Source organism: Arvicanthis niloticus, chromosome 1 (assembly GCF_011762505.2).
Source record: "Arvicanthis niloticus isolate mArvNil1 chromosome 1, mArvNil1.pat.X, whole genome shotgun sequence".
Taxonomy (NCBI): Eukaryota; Metazoa; Chordata; class Mammalia; order Rodentia; family Muridae; genus Arvicanthis; species Arvicanthis niloticus.
In genome coordinates this window covers 47,930,196-47,940,017 of record NC_047658.1, presented here as the reverse complement: position 1 = coordinate 47,940,017, position 9,822 = coordinate 47,930,196, and the positions used below count along the sequence as shown (strand labels likewise).

Genomic DNA, 9,822 nt, shown 5'->3' with positions numbered 1-9,822 from the left:
TATGGTCTTCCTCCCTTAATCTCTCCATCTGGAATGTTTCTTCCCAGATCTTCAGAAACCCATCATCTTCTTGACCTCCAAAGTACCACTTAAGTCAAACCTGCTTGGAGATAACCTCCCTAAGTTACAGATACTCAATAAAGAAGTCTCAGAACCCAGAATTAAGCTAAATGATCAAATAACAGATTGAGCAATATGAACAGAGGCACAGTTGCTTCTAAAACTCAGAATTCCCTAAGACACATTTGTTTAGCTAGATGTTCACTAGACACTGTTCTAAATTATGATTGCATAAGAGATATCTCTGTGAAAACTCCAAGAAAACAAAGCTGTAGAACTTCAATTGTCACATGGCCAGCCTAGGCTCTATTATGGTGATAGAATTATCCAGAAGAAGGATGTCACATGCAGTGACCCTCAGTTCATGCAACTAGAGAACTCTTTCCGTTCAATATAATCTCCCTCCCCACTCTGCAGAATGCTTTTCCAAACATTATGTTCTATCTCTGTCCCTGACCCATGGCTTCCTAATGAGTTACAGAGAAACCTATGGGAGGGCTTGCTATCCTAGGAATGAGTTGATTGGCTGAAATTGAGGTCGCACGTTTCACTAACACTCTGGATTGGCTGTCAGCACTGTTCCATTCATTGCAATTGTGTCTTGCAAATATGCAAGCCTCTCATTTAGATGTATGAATTATATTCTTTAGAGCAGTGAGTCATTGAGGCCAAGCACTGCTGAGGATTGCATTTCATTATTGGGCCAAGAAACTTCAAGGCTGGCTCTAGGCCTGTTCCCATATAGGAGAAGTGTGTCTCCAGCTTCCCAGAAGCAGTCTGGCTGGCACAGGATTGGGGGAATGGGTTCACTAAAGGGCTACAACCTGCAGTACTCATAGGAGGTGATTCATCTCTGATGTCCCAAGCACTCAGTTCCCATAAGGGATCTCTAAACCTAACAGGAAGGAAGTAGGTTAAAAGGTTGCATTTTTAGTAACTGCCTGTCTCTGATAATGCATGCTAGAAATTATCTGGGGCTTGATTTTTTTATCAGAAAGTCAAAAAAATTATTATGACCTAACTAAAATTGGTCATCTTTCTCATGTACCCACCATATAACCACTAAATAAATGTAAGTTTGATTAAAAAAAAAAAAAACCAATCCTCAGTCTTAAAGAAGAGATGAGCATACCTTCATAGTCACTATGACAGCTAACACACTGAGTTCCTTGCTATGCACCAGGGACTATCCTAAGTGTGTCACAGTTCTTCTTTGTAGACATCCCATGAGTCAAGTTTATGTTGTCTTTGTTGTACAGAAAAGAAAACTGGAGTGCCATACTGACATACTTAATTACATCATGACTAATAAATAGAACACAGGTCTGTCTGGATTCGGGTCCCTAGTCTATGAACTGTGACTCATCTGAAAAGCTCAAAGCTGATAGGCAGTCACACCTGCCTGGTGAGCCTGGGGACACAGGCCCAGAGACAACCTTTTACCCTTTCCTGTATATACAAATACCTGCAGGTTCCTAGAAAACTGCAGATCCTGGCTCATCCTGGAGTCAGGTAGAAGCTGAGATTCAGATATCTAGCCGGTTACCAGAGGATGCTGAATGTATGATCCTTCACCATATTTTGTAGCTTTAAACAACAGTCATCATCTGTTGCTTCATTCTTGTCATTCTGGGGAGGTATTAAAATCCCAGGGTACCCACACCTCACTGCTGAACTATTTACTACTGATAGATTCAGGAATAAAGGGGACCATGTCTTCAGTTACCTCACTAGTGACTCTACCAGGTTCCGGTAGATAGTTCCAGTCCAGTATGGATCACAAAACAAAAGGTCATGAATCTGGAAAAGGGAGATTGACAAGAGCTGATGATAAGAATGAGAGAGAGGCAAGAGGGTGAGGGAGAAAGTAACTAGAATATATTTCATGCATAAATGAAACTATCAAAGAACAAAATCAATCTAGAAAAGAAATAAATAAACCAAAATAGGGGAAGGGCCAGTTAGGGTTTCATTGTTGTGAAAGGAACAACATGACCAAGGCTACTCTTATATATAAAAAAAAAAAAAAAAAAAAAAAAAAAAAAAATTAAATTGGGGCTGGCTTACAGGTTTAGAGCGTCAGTCCATTATTATCACGGTAAGAAGCATGACAGCATCCAGATAGACATCGTGCTGGAGGAGCCAAGAGTTCTACATCTTGATCCAAACACAGCCAGGAGGACACTTGATTCCACACTGGGAAGAGCCCGAGCATAGGAGACCCACCTAAACAATGATGTACTTCCTCCAACAAGGCCACACCTTCTGGTAGTGCCATTGCTTGTGGCCAAACATCGAAACACATGAATCTACGGGATCCAAAACCTCTTCAGACCACCACAGGTCAGTATCAGGACTCTTAGTGTTTCCAGTGTCCAGACAAGGCTGCAAATGCAACCCTACGAGTCTTGAACTATGCAGGGAACTAGTGTGAGGGGGAAATCAGGTGGTAGTTCACCAAGAAAAAGTGTGAAGTTTCAAAACAATAGAAATTTCCAAACAAATCATTATCTATAATACGTCACAACAGCCTTTCAATTTGTACTGGTCCAGCTTCCTTTCAAGGTAGACACCAGTGTAATCCCAGAAGTGAACTGTCCTGAATTATCCCCCTATATCCCCCTTCCCCCCACATATACATATACATACAAACACTCGTTAAAATTCCACCTATCTGGAGAGGAGAAGCTAGGTGATGAGAGAGAGAAAGAGAGAGAGGGGGGGGGGACATGGAGGCAGATGTTCACGTGTCTCCATCAGTCAAAGATAGTTGATATATCTAGGTTGGGTATTGGGTTACACTTCTGATTGAGCATTACCAAACTTATAAAGCCTTTGATTAACATTTTTTAAAAAATTGTATAAAAGTAAAAAGGAAAGGGGGGCATGGGATAGGGGTTTTCTAGGGAGGAGAATTGGGGAAAGGGGATGGCATCTGAAATGTAAATAAAATATCCAATAAAAAAATTCCACCTATCTGGATCATACCATGTTTGACATTGAACTTGGAGAAGGTCATTCCTACCTGGTCTGCTGCCCCTCCCACCAAGGCTCAGAACAGAGCACCTCAATGCTTTCCCTAACACCCACCTCCCTCACTGGATGGAAAGTGTGAACATAAACACCCTGGTGTGGTTGAAGCAATGAGAACTGCACCAGCTGTCTGTTTCTTATGACTCAAACCAAAACATTCACAACTGACAAATGGAAGAAAAATAAGAAGGGAAGTGTGTCAGGGTTGAAAAAAAAAAAAACTAGGGCAAAGAACGGATGCCAAAACTGCCATAAGATACGGGTTGTGGGTTGTGTTTCTCAAAACTCTACTCCTTCCACACACATCTGCCTCTATGCATGGAGTCCCTCTCTTTGTGACAGCCTCCCCTTGCTTTTTGCTCTTCTTACTCCCTCCCCTGGTTTTCCTCAGCCCTCTTTTTTCTCTGAGAAGGGAAGGAAAATTAATTAAAAAGATCTTTTGGAATAAATATTCCTCTCTGTAAAGGCCTGGAGGTCACTGCAGAGAAAGACATAAATAAGTTGGCTTGGGAGAAGAAAAACACAACAGGCAGCCGCCTGTTCAATTAGGGCGAACTAGAGAACTCTTGTTTAGAAGTACCCAAGCAATAGATCTCATCAACAGAAACGATGCTACTACAGGGGATTGGGGTTGAAAAGGAGGCCAACAGATGCATTCAGAGAATCAGTTCTCCAGCAAATTGAATCGTTTGGATGATGAGCATAGATGAGTTTCTCTGGAAGACTGTATACATCAAGCTCTACAGCAGTGTCCTCATGCTCCTAAAACCATAGCCCCTCATTTGACTTTGTGGCATGACTCATGGTCCTGAGAATCTCTAATCTGTAGGGATGTCCTACTTTTCCTGGAACATCCCTGGTTTTAGACTTAAATGCCTAGATAATCACTCTGATCCTTCTATCAGTTGGACACAAGTTTTAGAGAGCTTTACGAGGCCTCTCTTCCCAGGGCTGGACTCCTCATCACCCTTCCCAGGAACAGACCCTGCCAATAGACAAGTGAGCTGTCTATTCAACCATGCTACGTCTTTTCTGAGGCTGATGAGGCAGTTACCCATATTTAAAATATTTAAAAGTTTTGAGCAGTAATTGTCAAGAATGGATGCCAGAAAGACAAGCAGTGTTCTCTTTCCATTTCTAACATCTACTGAAAAGCCAAATGTTCTGTTAGGTCTAAGAGCAACAAAGGAAAATACCAGTGATGGACAGGCTTGGGACTTCTCAGGGAAAAAAACAGGCAGAAAGCGAGCACATGGGAAACTCTACTCATATTTCTTATTTGCCTGGCTCTTGTCTTTGAACTTCACCCAATTTCCTGAACCCCGGCTTTAGGTCCCTATAGGTATTTAACCTCCACAGTTATGTGGTCTCTCATCTAGCCAAGTCTTAGACCCATCCGACACACCTGTGAGAGTGACCCAACCTCTCAGAGACTAGGAAAGCCTTAGATTATGCTCATTTAGAAGTAAGAGGGGGAAGAGAATACCTATGAAAATAATTAACAGTAGGCCATTAAGTGTGCAAGTGGTTAATCATTAAAAACTATGTGTGCAGCCACCATTGAAAAATTCTCATTGTAAAACCTTCTGTTTCAATGATCAGGGTCAAAACAGCCTACAGGGTTCACTTGGGTTCACTATTCCTGGGTTGACATTACCACCTCAATACCACCCTGTTCTCTGCCTCTGGCTCTACCTCTGACTTTGTCTTTTATCTCAGTCTTTGACTCTGTCTTTGATCTCAGTTTCTCTCTCTCTCTCTCTCTCTCTCTCTCTCTCTCTCTCTCTCTCTCTCTCTCTTTGAAGGGAGGGAGGGCGGGCGTCATTGCCATTTGCCTTGGTCCTCTCCTGGTTAAAGTAAAGAGAGACCAGAGCATGAGATCCAGCATCCTGAGTATCCAGAGCAGAGAGACTGGCCAGAGGACCTTGGAGTCCTTTAGATTTTGTGGAAAAGTTCTCAATTCCTTCTTCCAATCTCTTTCTATCTCTCACTATAACAGGACAAGGCCATGGTTACTCCTCTCATCATCTCAAAAGCAACCTACAGGTTAGTTCTGGCTAGGGGAGCAGCTGCTACCTGACCACAGGATAACTGCTTTGTTGTTCTTTGCTCAGTGAAGCTTTCAAGCACTCCTACAATAAAATAGGAAAACAAACTTTTGTGATGGGGCTCAGCTTGCACTAAAACTATGCTTACTTAGACTTCAAATAGGACTTGTAATGTCCAAAAAAATTAACAGAGAAGACATCTCTAGAGTATCATAAGGGTCTTAAATGTGAGTACTCCAAATAGAACACATGGAAGGAATCTGAGGGAGAGTAAGTCTCCAGTGAGGAGATGGAAGATCCATATAACTCTCTTTGTAGTTGTCTGGTTTTGGTGGAGGTGGTGGTGGTGGTAGTAGTTAAAAACTGTCACACAATATATATTGATCATATTTCTCCCTCCCCAATTTCTCCCAAATACTCCCTCTCTTTCTCTCTTGCTCTCTCCTTTTCTGTCTCAATAACAACAACAACAAAAAAAAATGGTCTCCAAATTTACAGAGATCCACCTGCTTTCTCACCTCCAATGCTGAGGTTAAAAGCACATGTCACCATGCCTACCTCAAGAATATGTTCTTTTTATCTGTATTCCCCCTGAACACCTATGCTCCTGTGTCATCCCCTTCCCCACATCCTGCCTTTTTGTGTTTATAACTGTGTGAAAAAGTAAAAATTATGATTTGATTTTTTAAAAAAGTAAAAAAAAGAAAGGTAAGGCTGCAATCATTTTATAAAAGAACATATTTCTTCTTTGCATGCCAAAGAAAGAATTTCAGGGATGGAAGAAAACATTATCAACAGATATATGTAAGGGGCAATTTAAAAAAAATAATTATATTTCCAAGAAGTCTGGAACACATTTAAGAAATCAAACCTAAAAATTCATGGAGAAGAAGAATGACCAGAGACAAAACTGATTAGATGAGAAGTTCACAACCTGTGCTTTGAGACTCCTTTGGCAAACCTTTATCTCCAAAAATATTTACATTACAATTCATAACAGACTTCAGACCCAATGGAGTCTGTCTACTCTCTGGGGACTGTGATTAGATCCACAGGTCCAAAGAAGCCATGAAACCATGGCAGTATAGACTCCAGACCCTGCAGGACATCTGAAAGCTCAGAAATCATAGCTCCATACCTGGAATAAGCTCAGCAATAATTAGAACCCAATCTCTGACTTTCAGTGACCCTGGGCACACTAGAGCCAAAGGATGGACCCTGAACTGATCTCCGAAGCCAGTGGACTGCAATCCTGGATATAGGATATACAGTTTTGAAGTAGCAGTGAAAATAATTCTGTGGTTGGGGTTACCATGAGGAACCTCATTAAAGGGTCACAGCATTAGGAAAGCTGAGAACCACTAGATTATACAGACTATTTAATGAAATTATAACAGAAAATTACCCAGTTTTCCCAAAGAAGCAGTCAACCAAACACAAGAAGTAAACAAACTCCAAATAGACATGACAAGAGAAGAAAATCTGCAGGGCATATTACAGTCAGAATGTTAAAAAATAACAAGTAAAGAAATAACCCTAAAAGCAGCATGAGAAAATATCAATTTATATACAAAGACAGAAATACCAAAATTACCACAGACTTTTCATGTGCAACCATAAAAATCCAGAACAGCTTGAAATGAAATATTTCAAGCCCAAAAAGTACCGTGAACCAAGAATTCTATACTCTGTAAAGCTATCTTTCAAAACTGATAGAGAAATAAACATATTTCAAGACAAACACAAATTAAGGCAGTTCATGACAACCAACCCAGCTCAGCAGAAAGTTTTTAGTGGAAAGAGATACTTAAAGAGTATTTAAATATTCTTTGAAGGGCTGAAAAAAAAAAGCCTAACTGTAGAAAGAAAAAGTAGACTTGGGAAAGAAATAATTATGTCTAAGACAGCAAGTCAACAAATCCTCAAGATTAAAACAAGAAAGAAAAAGAAATACCAGAAATCCAGCAAAATAAAACACCACCTAGAAAATATACAGGAAATAGCAAACCCCTTTCTATAATAAGCTAAAATATAAATGCCCTCAAGCATAAAAAGCATACAGACTAATGGATTAGACTAAAAACAAGAACCAAATCTCTACTGTTTCCATAAATACATGCCTAGTCAGCAAAGATACTAAAACATAATGTCAAAGAATAAAAACAAACTGCCAAAAAAAAACATAAACAAGCAGGTGAAGCCATGCTTATATCAAACAAAGTAAAATTCAACCCAAAACTAATTAGAAGAGATAAACGAGATAGTAAATATTAGAAAAAAATCACCAAGAACATATAACAATTGTAAACTCTATGTTTCAGGTATTGGAGTACATAATTTCATAAAATTAATAATAAAAGACATAAAGACCACATAGGTATTGACACAATAATGGAGACTTCAGGACTCTCATATTTATATATGTCTTCCAAACTAAAATAAGTAAAGACATTTCCAAGCTAAAATATACTATGCATGAATGGAACTTAATAGATGATAGGTGGATGAATGAATAGATAGACAGAGAAACTATTTAAGCCAATGGGTAGGAAATACACATTTTTTTCAGTATCACATGGAAGTATATCCAAAACTGATCACATCATAGGACATAATTCAAGTCTCTATGAATAAAAAAAATTGAGATAATTCCTTGTGTGAATTCCTTCTAAAACTAGAAATCAGCCAGTGAAAATTTTGCAGAAACCACAAAAATATTTGGAGACTAAATAATACACTTTGAATGAGCAGTAAGTCATCCAAGAAATTGGAAAGAACTTTTTAAAATTCCTAGCAACAAATGATAATGAAAGCACATCCTATCAGAAGCTCTGTGATACAGCCAAGGCAATCCTAAGAAAAAGGTCTGTAGTAATAAGTGTTCATAGACAGACAAACAGACAGATACCAAATAAACAACCTAATGATGTACCTCAAGGCTCTCAAAAAACAACAAGTGAGCAATTTCACACACAGTGAATGGCAAGAAATAATAAAGATTAGAGAAGAAATTAGTGGAAATAGAAATTAGAAAAAAAAAAAAAAACATTGCAGTGGAAACCGTTGTAGAAAACCACAATCCTCTAAATGCAGAGTTGTGGAGCCCAGTCTGTATCTACAACACAACCCTGTACCTAAGGCTCAGGGATCATTGCAGAGGAAGGGATGGAAAAATTGTAAGAACTGGAGGAATAGAGATTTTGCTGTGAGATTGTGACACACGTGTGTGCGCACGCACACACATACACACATTCATGCACAGAACAACATTTTGTTAAAAGGCCATGGGAAAGAGAGCAAGAAAGATTCAGTGAAAGGTACATGGGAGGATTAGGAGGAAAATGGGGGAAGGGAAAATAATATATTAGAATCTCAAAAAAACATTGCCTACCCCTAGAGACATTGCAGGTGTGGCTGCTGTGTTGCATGCGTGGTGGCAGAGAGCAGAGAAGCTGTGTCCATCTCCACCTGTGAACATCTGAATGATCAGTAGCCTCACACTCCCTGAAAACAGTGAGCCTGAGACAACTACCAGTTCAGATCTGCACAGGCTCCCAGAGCAGGGAGCGAGCCAGAGATGAGGTGAGCCCCACCTGGGACTATAGGCCCTGGGCTAGAGCCCCTAAGACAGATGACCCCACACAGAGCCACATGGGTGTGCCCCAGGCAAGAAGCAAGCCAAGACAACCACCAGTCCAGTGCCATGGGGCATGAACAGGAAGCTAGCCTGAGATGACCACCAGTCTTGGGGGAGAGGTGCATACCTCACCTAAGATGACCACTGCCCTGTGCCATAAGGCATGGGTTGGGCATAGCACTCCTGAGACCACTCTTGAGAAAACTTCAGATACTCAGTGATCCTGGGCACCACAAGGAGGAGCAGTTAAGTGGTAGAGAAGTGGAGGAGAAAGAGAAGGATATGGGCACAGTGAAGAAAGGTAGAACTAGAAACTCAAGGGTAGTGAGAAATAACGTGATGTGAGTGATCCCATCTAAGACTCTGATGGGGTCCTGGCCTGTGCTACCACTGGGGGCCAAGTCTATGTACATAGTCCTGCAGCAGCAGGGGTCTATTACCACCAAAGGCTAGGAGGAGGTCCCTGGTCCGGACTGCAACTGGGAACATGTTAATGTCTGAGGGCTGTGCAGAACTGGCTCTACCTCTTGCCTGGGCATCATGGAAGAGCTAGACGTTGGAGTATGAGACCAGGAGATCTGACCTTGTCCCTATCCAGCTATAGTTACTCAAGAGAGCAGGTCCTGCAGCTCACCCAGGAAGCACAGTAGAGTTGACCCTGGTTGTGTTCATTTCAATGAGCTACCTGCTTAGGTATGAGTGTGGGAGAGCTGGCTCTGCCACATGTCTCCAAGGCAGTGACACAGGCAAGGGGCAAGACCTTGCTACCTAAGACAGGCAGGAGAGCTAAGCCTAAGGTCATCAGAGTGACCGTGAATGTGGAATTGTGGGTGAGTTGACCCTGAGAACATGAGCATGAACATGAGAGAGTTGGGCCTGCCTCTTGTCTACTGTGTGGTGGCAGTAGACATCGGAAAGGGAGAGGTTCCTTCCCCTTCCTTTTTACACTAGCCACCTGAGGCAGGCAGGAAAGTTGGCCTCACTAGGGTCATGATAGCAGGAGAGCTGACACTGACTTTCATCTGCTGCAGCACTCAGGAAAGC

The 9,822-nt window shown here is 41.2% G+C and overlaps 1 pseudogene; it reads left to right on the top strand.

Annotated features, from left to right (window-relative positions):
- The first annotated feature begins 8,527 nt into the window (after positions 1-8,527).
- Positions 8,528-8,643, top strand: LOC117701881 (small nucleolar RNA SNORA17; annotated as a pseudogene).
- Positions 8,644-9,822: the final 1,179 nt, after the last annotated feature.